Raw genomic sequence first — 15,164 nt, forward strand, 5'->3', positions numbered from 1 at the left:
GTGACTTAAATTTTGAACTGATGAGCTTTCAGTAATGAATGTGATTATGGATAAAATATTTAGTTTATTTTTATTAGTTCTTTCCAGGATCGTTCAAGACAAATGTAGCTTCACTACAAACAAGAGTTTGGATACTGTCCCCTTCCCTAACTATAAAAGTCTAAGGCCTACTACATCATTAGTGCTTCATTGAAAACGAATTATATTACAAATATGTTCTGTTCCAGTAATTGCAGCATTGAAAACGAAAATAAAAGTACAGTGAATACAATCTTGAACTGATGATCTTTCAACAATTAATTGCATTATATATCAAACATTATGTTTGGTTTTGGTGTACTTTTCAAGGCTATTCAAGACACATATATCTTTCAGTAAAGCGCCAATGACGCAGTAGGTTTTAGACTTTTACAGTAGCCCTACAAGAAGGAGGCATCACCCAAACTCTTCTTTGTAGAGATTTTTGTTCATTTCAAGCTGAATTTGCATATTCAATTTAGGTTTCATTCGTTTTAAGATTTATTTTTTCATTTATTTTAATAACTATCGTTTGTTTGCTAGCTATGATTGTTTATTTAATTTCTGTTCGTTTTGGGTTTCATTAGTGCCTCATTAGTAAAATTTTTTTTTTCGTTTTAAGCTTGATTTATATATTCAACTTAAGCTTTACTCGTTTTTAGACTTATATATTCATTTATATTAGTACCTGTTGTATGTTCTTTTTCCTATGATTGTTTATTTAATTTCTGTCCGTTTTGGATTTAATTTATTCTTTAATAGTTATGTCTGGTTGTTTTGAGTTTGAGTTATTGTAGGTTTTATTTCTTCTGATCTCAAGTTTAATATGGCCTTTACTTTTCTTTGGAAACTTTTTTTTCAGAAAGTTTTTTTTTAGTATATCAAAAGGAAAAGACTATTAAAACTTTGTATTTACCAGCTGGCTACAGTTGCTACATTTCAAAATTTTTTGAAGATAGCCTTAGCAAAACTTTACTTTCATTCGGAAAATCTTTTTTGGTACTTGTTAATTATTCAGAACACACTCAAGAATTTTGATCTGTAGATCAGTAAAAAACCGGTTTCACATTTCATAGCCACAAGACTTATTTATTTTGACAGAATGTTTTGGATTTATATAATTTGGCCTATATATTTGCACATTAGGGAGAGGGGGGGGGTGCTGGTGAAGTATTTGGACAGCGTGAAGTTGAAAGCTATTTTTACTTCTTAATATGCAAAATAATTGTAGCTAAAACATATTGCATGCAGACCCGCTATACTCTACCCCCACCACTTCAAATGTGCAAATATATAGCCAAAATTATATAAGCCCAATGCATTCTTCTACTCGTCAACAGTCTTTGCGGCTATGAAACTGATTTTCTCAGACATTAAATTAAGATCAAAATTCTTGAGTATGTTTTGAATAATTAACAAGTGCTACTTTTTTTTATTTTGATCCCGAGAAGCATGGTCGTGGATGAGTGTTCGTATGCTGTTGTTGATCTTCTTTTTTCTTTTTTTTTTTAGATCAGGTTTTTTTTTATGCCGAAATACTAGGTCTTAGAATACTTGGGAATGTCAAATTTGAACGGAAGATACAAAATAAAGTGTTATTTTTAAGGAGCAATCGCCCTGTCAGATCTCAAATTTGGGCCATGTTTGGTAAGCCTCAAATAGACCTGAAAATAACGCTTAGGTTCAAGCTTAGCATCTAGAGATGAGCATCTAGATTTAATAGTATTGTAAGTATGATTACTGATGTTACTGATATCCTTCTATTTCTCCTGGTAAAGCTTGACCTTGATATTTTAGAACACCGTCGTTCAGCATAGAAATTCTTTATTTATTAGTGGAATTGAACCAACTTAAATTGGCTCAGTGTGTTTGTTACACTTCATTAAATGTATGAATGAAAAATATTGAAAAATTTATCTTAACTTTAAGATTAGTATTGTATTATATCTGATTAAAAGCAAACAGATCAACTGAATTCCATAATAAATAAAATTAGTCTTACCGACGGAGAAAACAGAAATGACAAATAAAGTGAAAAAGGCTGCGAATTTCATCATTATGTGTTGAAGTTTGGCTTATATTCTCACTTATAAATTCAAAGAATAACTGCTGAAATTAGAAAACTGCTCGGCGAATTTATACCGATTATCGGGTATGGAACTAGCTAGCAATAACATTACGTTGGGTTTTTCACAAAATTATATGGTTACATAAATGCCTTGGCAAAATTGCGCAGTACCTCAGGTTTTTTTTTAATTACCTTTATGTCTATTATTGCACAATAGTTACGTACATTATCTTCAGAGCTATTTTGATTATTTACCCTCAATAATAAAATTGCTTTCAATAACATAACTGGGGTATAACAAAAATGCAATTTCTATTGTCTTCGACAAATAGTAGGTGAAAATTTGCCTGGTTTAAATTTTGTTAATTTCCTTCAGAAATAAAAAAAAAGTTTTCTTTTCAACTGAAAGTAAGGAGCAACATTAAATCTTAAAATGAACAAAAATCAATACGTATATGAAAGAAGTCGCCTCCTCCTTATCGCCTCGCTCTTTACGCAAAAGTTTGAATTTTTCCCAATTCTTCAATAAAGACTCCTAAAACAGAATTGTTGTTTACTTAAAACAACAAGAAGATTTTTTTTAAGCACTACAAAATTTTAGGATGAAGAGCGACGTGTTGAGGATGAGGAAACCCCCTTCATATACATAATATTTTCTGTTGTTTTAATTTTTATTGTTGTTCCCTTCTTTCAGTTGAAAGACTTGTTTCTATAAAATTTAATCATAGGCAGCGTAATAGCGTTGCCAAAGTAAAGAGCGAGGCGGACACAATACATTGTTTATCATTTTTTTTTTGATTTTTAGACCAGGACGTTTCGTATAGACGGAGTCGTCGTAGAAACTTCGAAAAGGGCTCATTCGATTGAAAGTCAAGGGGCTAGTGCCCTTTTTAATAGTCAAAAGTAATTGGAGGGCAACCAACTCGCCTCCCAAGCCCATCATTTCCTCAAACGCATCCAGTCAACATATTTAGATAGCCATTTTGTTAAGCATAGTTCAAAGGTCTGGAAATTATGTCTTTGAGGACAACAACCTCCGCATAGCCCAGGGACATAAAGATTTTTATAGAAAGAGTTGTTGTATACGCTTCAGAAGGGGCTTATTTGATTGGTAATCATAGGTCTTTGTGCCCTTCTTAAGAGTCAAAGTAATCAGAGGACAGACCCCCCCCCCAAACGTCGTATTTTCCCGAAATATATCTGAAAGAAATTTCGAGATGGCCATTTGTATTCGTAAAAAGATTCGATTGCAAATTGTAAGGGTTTATGCCCTTATTAATAGTAAAAAATGATTGGAATGCAACAACCCCCCCCCCACCCATCATTTCCCAAAATATATATAATCAAATTTTAGAGATAACCGTTTTTATCAACGTAGTTGACAGGTTTAGAAATTAGGTCTTTGAGGATGAAAAACCCCCACAGCATTAGTAACCTATCTATTACTTTGACACCTACATTCACGCCTACAAGAATATGCTCAAAAGTGTAATAGATACGAACCCTACATTCAAGCATACATTCACGCCTACAAGAATATGCAGCATGGTTTCACGTGGACATTGCAAAAAAACTGGCAAACCTACAAAGTGCTCAAACACGTTTTGAAACTATAGTCAAGGTTATATAAGACAACCAGAGTGGTTTTTGAGGCAACATCCGTTTTATGAGCCAATCAGAGACAGCGGAGGTTGCTCAATACACGATAACTTGATTGGTGATTGGATTCAAATAAAAGGAATGGTTTTCATTACAATTCATATTAGTAAGAGAATTGAATTCAGAGAGAATAGTTTATTTGAGAGGATATTAGCTGAGAAAATGAGTGGTGCATTTACATTATTGGAGAGTAATGATCGAGCCGGCAGCAGCAGCAATGATATACGAGTATCCAATGTGGCTGTGGAAATAACTGGAGGCTGTAGACTATGCCTTGAATGGGACGATATGTATGCTAGATACGTGATATCATTAAGCAAATTTAAGCAGGAGGAGCAACTATGTTTTGGTGCGAAACTGAATATTGTGCATATACATAGACTTCGGGCAGCATTAGATGTGCTAGCGAAATATATTGATGAGAAAAAAATGCATCAGTGAATATTGTTGTTGTAATTCTGCTCAATAAAATTGTTTCTAAATCAAAGGTATTTTTCTGTCTATAGTAGACTAGCATATATTTTTTAGAGTAAAAAAAATTCTTGTTAGTCTGAAGTTGATTGTGAGAGTGTTAGGACTCTAAAAAAATGGATAGATTTGAAAAAGAGCAAATCACGGGGAATCTAGTGCTTATGGAAAAACGTTTGATTCTAGATGATGATTTTCTAGAGCTGTCTATTCAAAGGAAGATATTTTCTCAGGGAATGCTTCTCGATATAATGAAAACTTGTTCTCCATCATTAAACTATTGTATGAAGCTTTTACGTCGTGGTCAAAAAACATTTACACAATTTATTGATATATTGATCACGACACGGCAAACTGATATTGTGGATATGCTTTTAAACATTAGTTTATGAATTTAGGACTTTTTTCACGAGAAAGATGGCGTTCAAGGATGATTTACTCCTCTCTCTCTCTATCCCAGTCAATTTGTTGCTGTTGGTAGCTCAGTTTCATTGTGGTAGTGAGAGTGTCAACACATGAAAAAATGTTCCATACATGTCCGCTATGTATGTATACACTGGGCAGCTAGTCATCATGTGAGAATTGTACAATGATTGATGAGTATGATGAAAAGTGCAGATTATGCAACCCGGGTAAATTGCATAGAGGATATTCCGTACAAATTAAAGGTTGTAATTCCTGTCTTGAAGTGATGTGTGAATCTCATCCTAGAGGTCACCTTTGCTCCAATTGCAACTATGATAAATGTAACTAATGGGAGAATACATATCCCGGTATGATCGGAAAGAATCCTAACCGTGATTTTAGTTTATTGCTGAGAGATTGGTATCGTCGTGGTTTTAGATTGTTCTGGGAGGAGGAGCCGGGTCAACGATTCAACTGTTGGAACAACAAAAGAATATGGTTTCTACGTCATCGTTGTGAAGACAATGGGTGTTATGATTATAAGCCCACTGATTTTTATTTGGTTGTGACGGAGTGTCATTCGACGCTTGAGGACGCTTTTTGTGTAATTGCTTCAAATAAACAAATTGAAACATGTGAATTCTATAGAATGAATGAAAATAGTATCATCGACTATACAAAGAGATATGACAAGAGTGAAGTTACACTCTACTGTAGAAAATGTGACCCTGACATTGCAGTACATCAGGATCAGTACACTGTGAATTCAGATAATCTACCTGTATTAGTTGTTGTCGACAAATACCTATGCCTAGTAGAAGATTGTTTGATTGCCATTCGCAAAAAGGGGTAAGGGATTTGCGGATTGGAGTGTAACTCGAGAGTAGTTTGTTATTAAAAAATTGGATACTACAATCAGAATTGTTTGATTGACATTTGCAAAAAGGGGTAAGGGATTTGCGAATTGGATTGTATGAAGGTGAAAAAAAAAAGAAAAAAAGGGTTAAACTGATTATCAGTTAAGGTAACCCCTCGGGGTTGTTAACTCAGGCAATTGGTTATAAAGTTGAGACAACATCAATCTATGAAAATGGTTAATGATGATAGAATGACTTTGCGAGTTGACCTAGCTTTACCTCTCCGATGTATTCTGTATAATACGTAAGTTGTGTTTGAACAGTGTTGTCAGTTTAAAATAGGGTCCAACGTTATAGTATACTAAAAATTTGATACCAAGAGAGATGTAGATGGCAAGAAAATAATTTTAATAAAGAAATTCAGGACAAACCTTAGAAATCCTTGCAAATCAAGTAGTAAGGTGTATGTGACTACGAACCATCAAGGATCATAAGAACCAATGACCCTAACCAGCAGAGACATCAACCCCCAAAGGTCTCCTATCCCCAAACTCGCCGGTTGCCCCCTCCCCTCCAACTTTTTGGCCCCCCTCCCCCAATTTTTTTTTTGATTTTTTTTTTGGCAATTGACATTTTTTATGATAACAAGTATAAATCATTACCATCATATCTTTAAAATGTGAAACTTAAGTCCAATTTTGGATCGAAAAATAAATTATTTCTGTAAAATCTGTGTTAATAAGGGTTTTTGACCGTAAACTCTAGTTTTTTGTAAGAAAATTATGAAAAATACATTTCTCTGGTTCAAATGTGAAACTTAAGTCCATTTTTGGATCGAAAAATAAAACTATTTCTGTAAAATCTGAGCTAATAAGTTTTTTGACCGTAAACTCTAGTTTTTTGTAAGAAAATTATGGAAAATACAATTCTCTGGTTCAAATTTGAAACTTAAGTCCTTTTTTGGATCGAAAAATAAAACTATTTCTGTAAAATCTGAGTTAATAAGGGTTTTTGACCGTAAACTCTAATTTTTTGTAAGAAAATTATGGAAAATACAATTCTCTGGTTCAAATGTGAAACTTAAGTCTATTTTTGGATCGAAAAATATAACTTTTTCCGTGGAATCTCAGTTAATAAGGGTTTCTGACCGTAAACTCTAGAAACTTAAGTCCATTTATGGATCGAAAAATAAAACTATTTCCGTAAAATCTGAGCTAATTAGGGTTTTTGACCGTAAACTATAGTTTTTTGTAAGAAAATTATGGAGAATACAATTCTTTGGTTCAAATGTGAAACTTAAGTCCTTTTTTGGATCGAAAAAATAAACTATTTCCTTAAAATCTGAGTTAATAAGGGTTTTTGACTGTAAACTCTAGTTTTTTGCAAGAAAATTATGGAAAATATAATTCGTTGGCTCATAGGTGAAACTTAAATCCATTTCTTGTTAAGTCTCAGAGTGAATAAATTCGTTATCAACATCCTTTGTCAGATAAATCAAATAAAATTAACAAAATCTAAATGTCAGAATGAATAAATTCATTATCAACATCCTTTGTCGGATATGTCGGATAAAATTGACAAAATCCAACTATCAGAGTGAATATTTTTTTTTTACAACATCCCTTGCCAGATACATCGAATAAAATTGATAAAATATAAGTGTCAGAGTGAATAAATTTTTCTATCAACATCCTTTGTCAGATACATCAAATAAAATTGACAAAATCTAAGTATCAGAGTGAATATTTTTTTTAACAACATCCTTTGCCAGATACATCGAATAAAATTGATAAAATATAAGTGTCAGAGTGAATAAATTTTTCTATCAACATCCTTTGTCAGATACATCAAATAAAATTGACAAAATATAAATTTCAGAATGAATAAATGCTTCAACAACATCCTTTATCGGATATGTCGGATAAAGTTGACAAAATCTAAGTATCAGAGTGACTAAAATTTTTTATCAACATCCTTTTCTAAGATACATAGGATAAAATTGACAGAATCTAAGTGTCGGTGTGAATAATTTTTTTTTTATAAACATCCTTTGTCAGATACATCAAATAAAATTGACAAAATCTAAATTTTAGAATGAATAAATTTATTATCAACATCCTTTGTCGGATATGTCGGATTAAATTGAAAAAATCTAAGTATCAGAGTGACTAAATTCTATATCAACATTCTTTTCTCGAATACATAGGATAAAGTTGACAGAATCTAAGTGTCAGTGTGAATAATCTTTTTTTATCAGCATCCTTTGTCAGATACATCAAATAAAATTGACAAAATCTAAATTTCAGAATGAATAAATTCATTATCAACATCCTTTGTCGGATATGTTGGATAAAATTGATAAAATATAAGTGTCACAGGGAATAATTTTTTCTTATCAACATCCATTGTCAGATACATCAAATAAAATTGATAAAATCTAAATTTCAGAATGAATAAATGCTTTAACAACATCCTTTATCGGATATGTCGGATAAAATGACAAAATCTAAGTATCAGAGTGACAAAATTCTATATCAACATCCTTTTCTCGGATACATAGGATAAAATTGACAGAATCTAAGCGTCAGAGTGAATGATTTTTTTATCAACATCCTTTGTCAGATAAATCAAATAAAATTGACAAAATCTAAATTTCATAATGAATAAATTCATTATCAACATCCTTTGTCGGATATGTCGGATAAAATTGACAAAATATAAGTGACAGAGTGAATAAATTTTTTTTTATCAACATCATTTTGTCAGATACATCAAATAAAATTGAAAAAAAAATCTAAATTTCAGAATGAAGAAATACTTTAACAACATCCTTTATCTGATATGTCGGATAAAATTTTATCCGACATAAAATAAAGACAACAAACATAACGACAAACATAAAGGATGTTGTTAAAGTATTTCTTCAGTCTGAATTTTAGATTTTGTAAATTTTATTTCATGTATCTGACAAAAGGATGTTGATAAAAAAAAATTTATTCACTCTGTCACTTATATTTTGTCAATTTTATCCGACATATCTGACATGTGATGTTGATAATGAATTTATTCATTCTGAAATTTAGATTTTGTCAATTTTATTTGATGTATCTGACAAAGGATGTTGATAAAAAAAAATTATTCACACTGACGCTTAGATTCTGTCAATTTTATCCTATGTATCCGAAAAAAGGATGTTGATAAAGAATTTAGTCACTCTGATACTTAGATTTTGTTATTTTATCCCACATATCCGATAAAAGATGTTGTTAAAGCATTTATTCATTCTGAAATTTAGATTTTGTCAATTTTATTTGATGTATCTGACAATGGATGTTGATAAATAAAATTTATTCACTCTGACACTTATATTTGATCAATTTTATCGGACATATCCGACAAAGGATGTTGATAATGAATTTATTCATTCTGAAATTTAGATTTTGTCAATTTTATTTGATGTATCTGACAAAGTATGCTGATAAAAAAAATTTATTTACACTGACACTTAGATTCTGTAAATTTTATCCTATATATTCGAGAAAAGGATGTTGATATAGAATTTAGTCACTCTGATGCTTAGATTTTGTCAATTTTATCCGAAATATCCAATAAAGGATGTTGTTGAAGCATTTATTCATTCTGAAATTTAGATTTTGTCAATTTTATTTGATGTATCTGAAAAAGGATGTTGATAGAAAAATTTATTCACTCTCACACTTATATCTTATAAATTTTATTCGATGTATCTGGCAAAGGATGTTGTTAAAAAATATTCACTCTGATACTAAGATTTTGTCATTTTTATCCTACATATGCGATAAAGGATGTTGTTAAAGAGTTTATTCATTCTGAAATTTAGATTTTTTAAATTGTATTTGATGTATCTGACAAAGGCTGTTGATAAAGAATTTATTCATTCTGAGACTCAACGAAAAATGGATTTAAGTTTCACCTATGAGCCAACAAATTGTATTTTCCATAATTTTATTACAAAAAACTAGTTTACAGTAAAAACCCTTATTAACTCAGATTTTACGGAAATAGTTTTATTTTTCGATCCAAAAAGGACTTAAGTTTCACATTTGAACCAGAGAATTGTATTTTTCATAATTTTCTTACAAAAAACTAGATTTTACGGTCAAAAACCCTTATTAACTCAGATTTTACAGAAATAGTTTATTTTTTCGATCCAAAAATGGACTCAACTTTCACATTTGAACCAGAGAATTGTATTTTCCATAGATTTCATAAAAAACAAATAGATTTTACTGTCAAAGACCCTCATTAGACCAGATTTAATGGAATTAGTTTTATTTTTCGACCCACAAATGGACTTAAGTTTCACATTTCAGCCAAGAAAATGTATTTTCCATAATTTTCTTACAAAAACTAGAGTTTACGGTAAAAACACTTATTAGCTCAGATTTTACAGAAATAGTTTTTTTTTTAGATCCATAATTGGACTTAATTTTCACATTTGAACCAGATAATTGTATTTTCCATAATTTTTTTACAAAAAACTAGAGTTTACGGTCAAAAACCCTTATTAGCTCAGATTTTACGGAAAAAGTTTTATTTTTCGATCCAAAAATGGACTTAAGTTTCACATTTGAACCAGAGAATTGTATTTTCCATAATTTTTTTACAAAAAAACTAGAGTTTACAGTCAAAAACCCTTATTAACTCAGATTTTACGGAAATAGTTTTATTTTTGATCCAAAAAAGGACTTAAGTTTCACATTTGAGCCAGAGAATTGTATTTTCCATAATTTTCTTACAAAAAACTATAGTTTACGGTGAAAAACCCTAATTAGCACAGATTTTACGGAAATAGTTTTATTTTTCGATCCATAAATGGACTTAATTTTCACATTTGAGCCAAAGAATAGTATTTTCCATAATCTTCTCACGACAAACTAGAGTTTACGGTCAAAAACCCTTATTAACTCAGATTTTACAGAAATATTTTATTTTTTCGATCCAAAAATGGACTTATGTCTCACATTTGAACCAGGGACTTGTATTTTTCATAATTTTCTTACAAAAAACTAGAGTTTACGGTGAAAAACCCTAATTAGCTGAGATTTTACGGAAATAGTTTTATTTTTCGATCCAAAAATGGACTTAAGTTTCACATTTGAACCAGAGAATTGTATTTTCCATTATTTTCTTACAAAAAACTATAGTTTACGGTCAAAAACCCTTATTAGCTCAGATTTTACAGAAATAGTTTTATTTTACGATCCGAAAATGGACTTAAGTTTCACATTTGAGCCAGAGAATTGTATTTTCCATAATTTTCTTACAAAAAACTATAGTTTACGGTGAAAAACCCTAATTAGCACAGATTTTACGGAAATAGTTTTATTTTTCGATCCATAAATGGACTTAAGTTTCACATTTGAGCCAACGAATTGTATTTTCCATAATTTTCTTACAACAAACTAGAGTTTACGGTCAAAAACCCTTATTAGCTCAGATTTTACAGAAATAGTTTATTTTTTCGATCCAAAAATGGACTTAAGTCTCACATTTGAACCAGAGAATTGTATTTTTCATAATTTTCTTACAAAAAACTATAGTTTACGGTGAAAAACCCTAATTAGCTGAGATTTTACGGAAATAGTTTTATTTTTCGATCCAAAAATGGACTTAAATTTCACATTTGAACCAGAGAATTGTATTTTCCATTATTTTCTTACAAAAAACTATAGTTTACGGTCAAAAACCCTTATTAGCTCAGATTTTACAGAAATAGTTTTATTTTTCGATCCGAAAATGGACTTAAATTTCACATTTGAACCAGAGAATTGTATTTTCCATAATTTTCTTACAAAAAACTAGAGTTTACGGTCAAAAACCCTTATTAACTCAGATTTTACAGAAATAGCTTATTTTTCGATCCAAAAATGGACTTAAATTTCACATTTGAACCAGAGAATTGTATTTTCCATAATTTTGTTACAAAAAACTAGAGTTTACAGTCAAGAACCCTTATTAACTCAGATTTTACGGAAATAGTTTGATTTTCGATCCAAAAAAGGATTTAAGATTCACATTTGAACCAGAAAATTGTATTTTCCATAATTTTCTGACAAAAAAATAGATTTTACAATCAAAAACTCTTTTTAGCTCAGATTTTAAAGAAATAATCTATTTTTTCGATCCATAAAGGAACTTAATTCTCAAATTTTGACCAGAGAATTGTATTTTCCATTATTTTCTTACAAAAAACTATAGTTTACGGTCAAAAACCCTAATTAGCTCAGATTTTAAGGAAATATCTTTATTTTTCGATCCATAAATTGACTTAAGTTCCACATTTGAGCCAACGAATTGTATTTTTCATAATTTTCTTACAAAAAACTAGAGTTTACGGTCAAAAACCCTTATTAACACAGATTTTACAGAAATAATTTATTTTTCGATCCAAAATTGGACTTAAGTTTCACATTTGAAAGCTATGATGGTAATGAATGATACTTGTTATCAGAAAAAATGTCAATTGCCAAAACAAAAATAAAAAAAAAAATTGGGGGGACTGGGGGCAAAAAAGTTGGAGGGGAGGAGGCACCCTTCGAGTTTGGGGAGTGGGGACCTTTGGGGGGTTGATGTCTCTGATGGTTAGGGTCATTGGTTCTTATAATCCTTGATGGTTCGTACTCACATACACCTTACTACTTGATTTGCAAGGATTTCTAAGGTTTGTCCTGAATTTCTTTATTAAAATTATTTTCTTGCCATCTACATATCTCTTAGTATCAACTTTTTAGTATACTATAACGTTGGACCCTATTTTAAACTGACAACACTGTTCAAACACAACTTGTGTATTATACAGAACACATCGGAAAGGTAAAGCTAGGTCAAATCACAATATCATTCTATCATCATTAACCATTTTCATAGATTGATGTTGTCTCAAATTTATAACAAATTTCCTGAGTTAACAACCCCGAGGGGTTACCTTAACTGATAATCAGTTTAAATCTTTTTTTTCTTTTTTTTCCACCTTCATACAATCTGATTCGCAAATCCCTTACCCTTTTTTGCAAATGTCAATCAAACAATTCTGATTGTAGCATCCAATTTTTTAATAACAAGCTACTCTCGAGTTACACTCCAATCCGCAAATCCCTTACCCCTTTTTGCAAATGTCAATCAAACAATCTTCTACTAGGTATAGGTATTTGTCGACAACAACTAATGCAGGTAGATTATCTGAATTCACAGTGTACTGATCCTGATGTAGTGCAATGTCAGGGTCACATTTTCTACGATAGAGTGTAACTTCACTCTTGTCATATGTCTTTGTATAGTCAATGATAGTATTCTCATTCATTCTATAGAATTCACATGTTTCAATTTTTTTATTTGAAGCAATTTCACAAACAGTGTTCTCAAGTGTCGAATGACACTCCGTCACAGCCAAATAAAAATCAGTGGGCTTATAATCATAACACCCATTGTCTTCACAACGATGACGTAGAAACCATATTCTTTTGTTGTTCCAGCAGTTGAATCGTTGACCCGGCTCCTCCTCCCAGAACAATCTAAAACCATGACGATACCAATCTCGTAGCAATAAACTAAAATCACGGTTAGGATTCTTTCCAATCATACCGGGATATGTATTCTCCCATTGATTATTTTTATCATAGTGGCAATTGGAGCATAGGTGCCCTCTAGGATGAGAGTCACACTCCTCTTCAAGACAGGATTTACTACCTTTAATTTGTACAGCGTATCCTCTATGCAATTTACACGGGTTGCATAATCTACACTTTTCATCATACTCATCAATCATTGTACAATTCTCACATGATGACCAGCTGCCCAGTGTGCGCATACATAGCGGGCATGTATTGAACATTTTTTCATGTGTTGACACTCTCACTGCCACAATGAAACTGAGCTACCAACAGGAAAAAATTGACTGGGATAGAGAGAGAGAGAGAGGGGAGTAAATCATCCTTGAACGCCAATCTTTCTCATGAAAAAAGTTCTAAATTTCTAAACTAATGTTTAAAAGCATATCCACAATATCATTTTGCCGTGTCGTGATCAATATATCAATAAATTGTGCAAATGCATTTGGACCACGACGTAAAAGCTTCATGCAATACTTTTATGATGGGGAATCAGTTTTCATTATATTTGACAACCACTTCCCGAGAAAATTTCTTCCTTTGAATAGACAAGTCAAGAAAATCTTCATATAGAATCAAAAGTTTGTCCATAAACACTAGATTCCCCATTATTAGATCTTTCCAGAATCTATTCATTTTTTAGAATCATAACTCTCTCACAACCAACTTCAGACTAACCAGAATTTTTTCTATTCTAAAAAATATACGCTAGTCTACTATAGAAAGAAAAATACCTTTGATTTAGAAACAATTTTATTGAGCATAATTACAACAATGAGATTCACTGATGTATTTTTTTCTCATCATTATATTTTGCTACTACATCTAATGCTGCCCGAAGTTTATTTCTATGCACAATATTCAGTTTCGCAGCAAAACATAGTTGCTCCTCCTGCTTAAATTTGCTTAATGATATCACGTATCTATCATACATATCGTCCCATTTAAGGCATAGTTTACAGCCTCCGGTTATTTCCACAGCCACATTGGGTACTCGTATATCATTGCTGCTGCTACCGGCTCCACAATTAATCTCCAATAATGTAAATGCACCACTCATTTTCTCTACTAATATCCTCTCAATTAAACTATTCTCTCTGAATTCAATTCTCCTACTAATATGAATTGTAATGAAAACCATTCCTTTTATTTGAATCCAATCACCAATCAAGTTATCGTATATTGAGAAACCTCCGCTGTCTCTGATTGGCTCATAAAACAGATGTTGCCTCAAAAACCAGTCTGGTTGTCTTATATAACCTTGACTATAGTTTCAAAACGTGTTTGAGTACTTTTTAGGTTGTCAACTTTTTTGCAATGTCCACGTGAAACCATGTTGCATATTCTTTTAGGCGTGAATGTACGCTTGAATGTAGGGTTCGTATCTATTACACTTTTGAGCATATTCTTGTAGGCGTGAATGTAGGTGTCAAAGTACTAGATAGGTTACTACTGCTGTGGGGGTTTGTCATCCTCAAAGACCTAATTTCCAAACCTGTCAACTACGTTGATAAAAACGGTTATCTCTAAAAGTTGATTATATGTGTTTTGGGAAATGATGGGCGGGGGGGGGATGTTGCATTCCAATCATTTTTGGCTATTAATAAGGACATAAACCATTACAATTTCCAATCGAATCTTTATACGACAACAAATGGCCATCTCGAAATTTCTATCAGATATATTTCGGGAAAATACGACGATTTGGGGGGGGGGTCTGTCCTCTGATTACTTTGACTCTTAAGAAGGGCACAAAGACCTATGATTACCAATCAAATAAGCCCCTTCTGAAGCGTATACAACAACTCTTTCTATAAAAATCTTTATGTCCCCGGGCTGTGCGGAGGTTGTTGTCCTCAAAGACATAATTTCCAGACCTTTGAACTATGCTGAACAAAATGGCTATCTAAAAATGTTGACTGGATGCGTTTGAGGAAATGATGGGCTTGGGAGTCGAGTTGGTTGCCCTCCAATTCCTTTTGACTAATAAAAAGGGCACTTTAGTTTCAATCGAATGAGCCCTTTTCGAAGTTTCTACGA

The 15,164-nt window shown here is 31.8% G+C and overlaps 1 protein-coding gene and 1 long non-coding RNA gene across 2 annotated transcripts in view; one reads left to right on the top strand and one right to left on the bottom strand.

The window, feature by feature from the left end:
- Window positions 1–2,172, bottom strand: part of LOC148944341 (uncharacterized) — a 337,879-nt gene extending 335,707 nt beyond the window's left edge. The window contains exon 1 of the long non-coding RNA XR_016142891.1: window positions 2,021–2,172. This is a non-coding gene — a long non-coding RNA (uncharacterized LOC148944341). The remainder of the gene's footprint in view (window positions 1–2,020) is intronic.
- The window catches only part of LOC148944346 (uncharacterized), a 574,325-nt gene that overhangs the window by 68,013 nt on the left and 491,148 nt on the right, over window positions 1–15,164 (top strand). The window lies entirely within an intron of this gene.

The sequence above is a fragment of the Artemia sp. Qi Xiang Cuo genome, chromosome 14 (assembly GCF_049724085.1).
Source record: "Artemia sp. Qi Xiang Cuo chromosome 14, ASM4972408v1, whole genome shotgun sequence".
In the NCBI taxonomy this organism is placed as follows: domain Eukaryota; kingdom Metazoa; phylum Arthropoda; class Branchiopoda; order Anostraca; family Artemiidae; genus Artemia; species Artemia sp. Qi Xiang Cuo.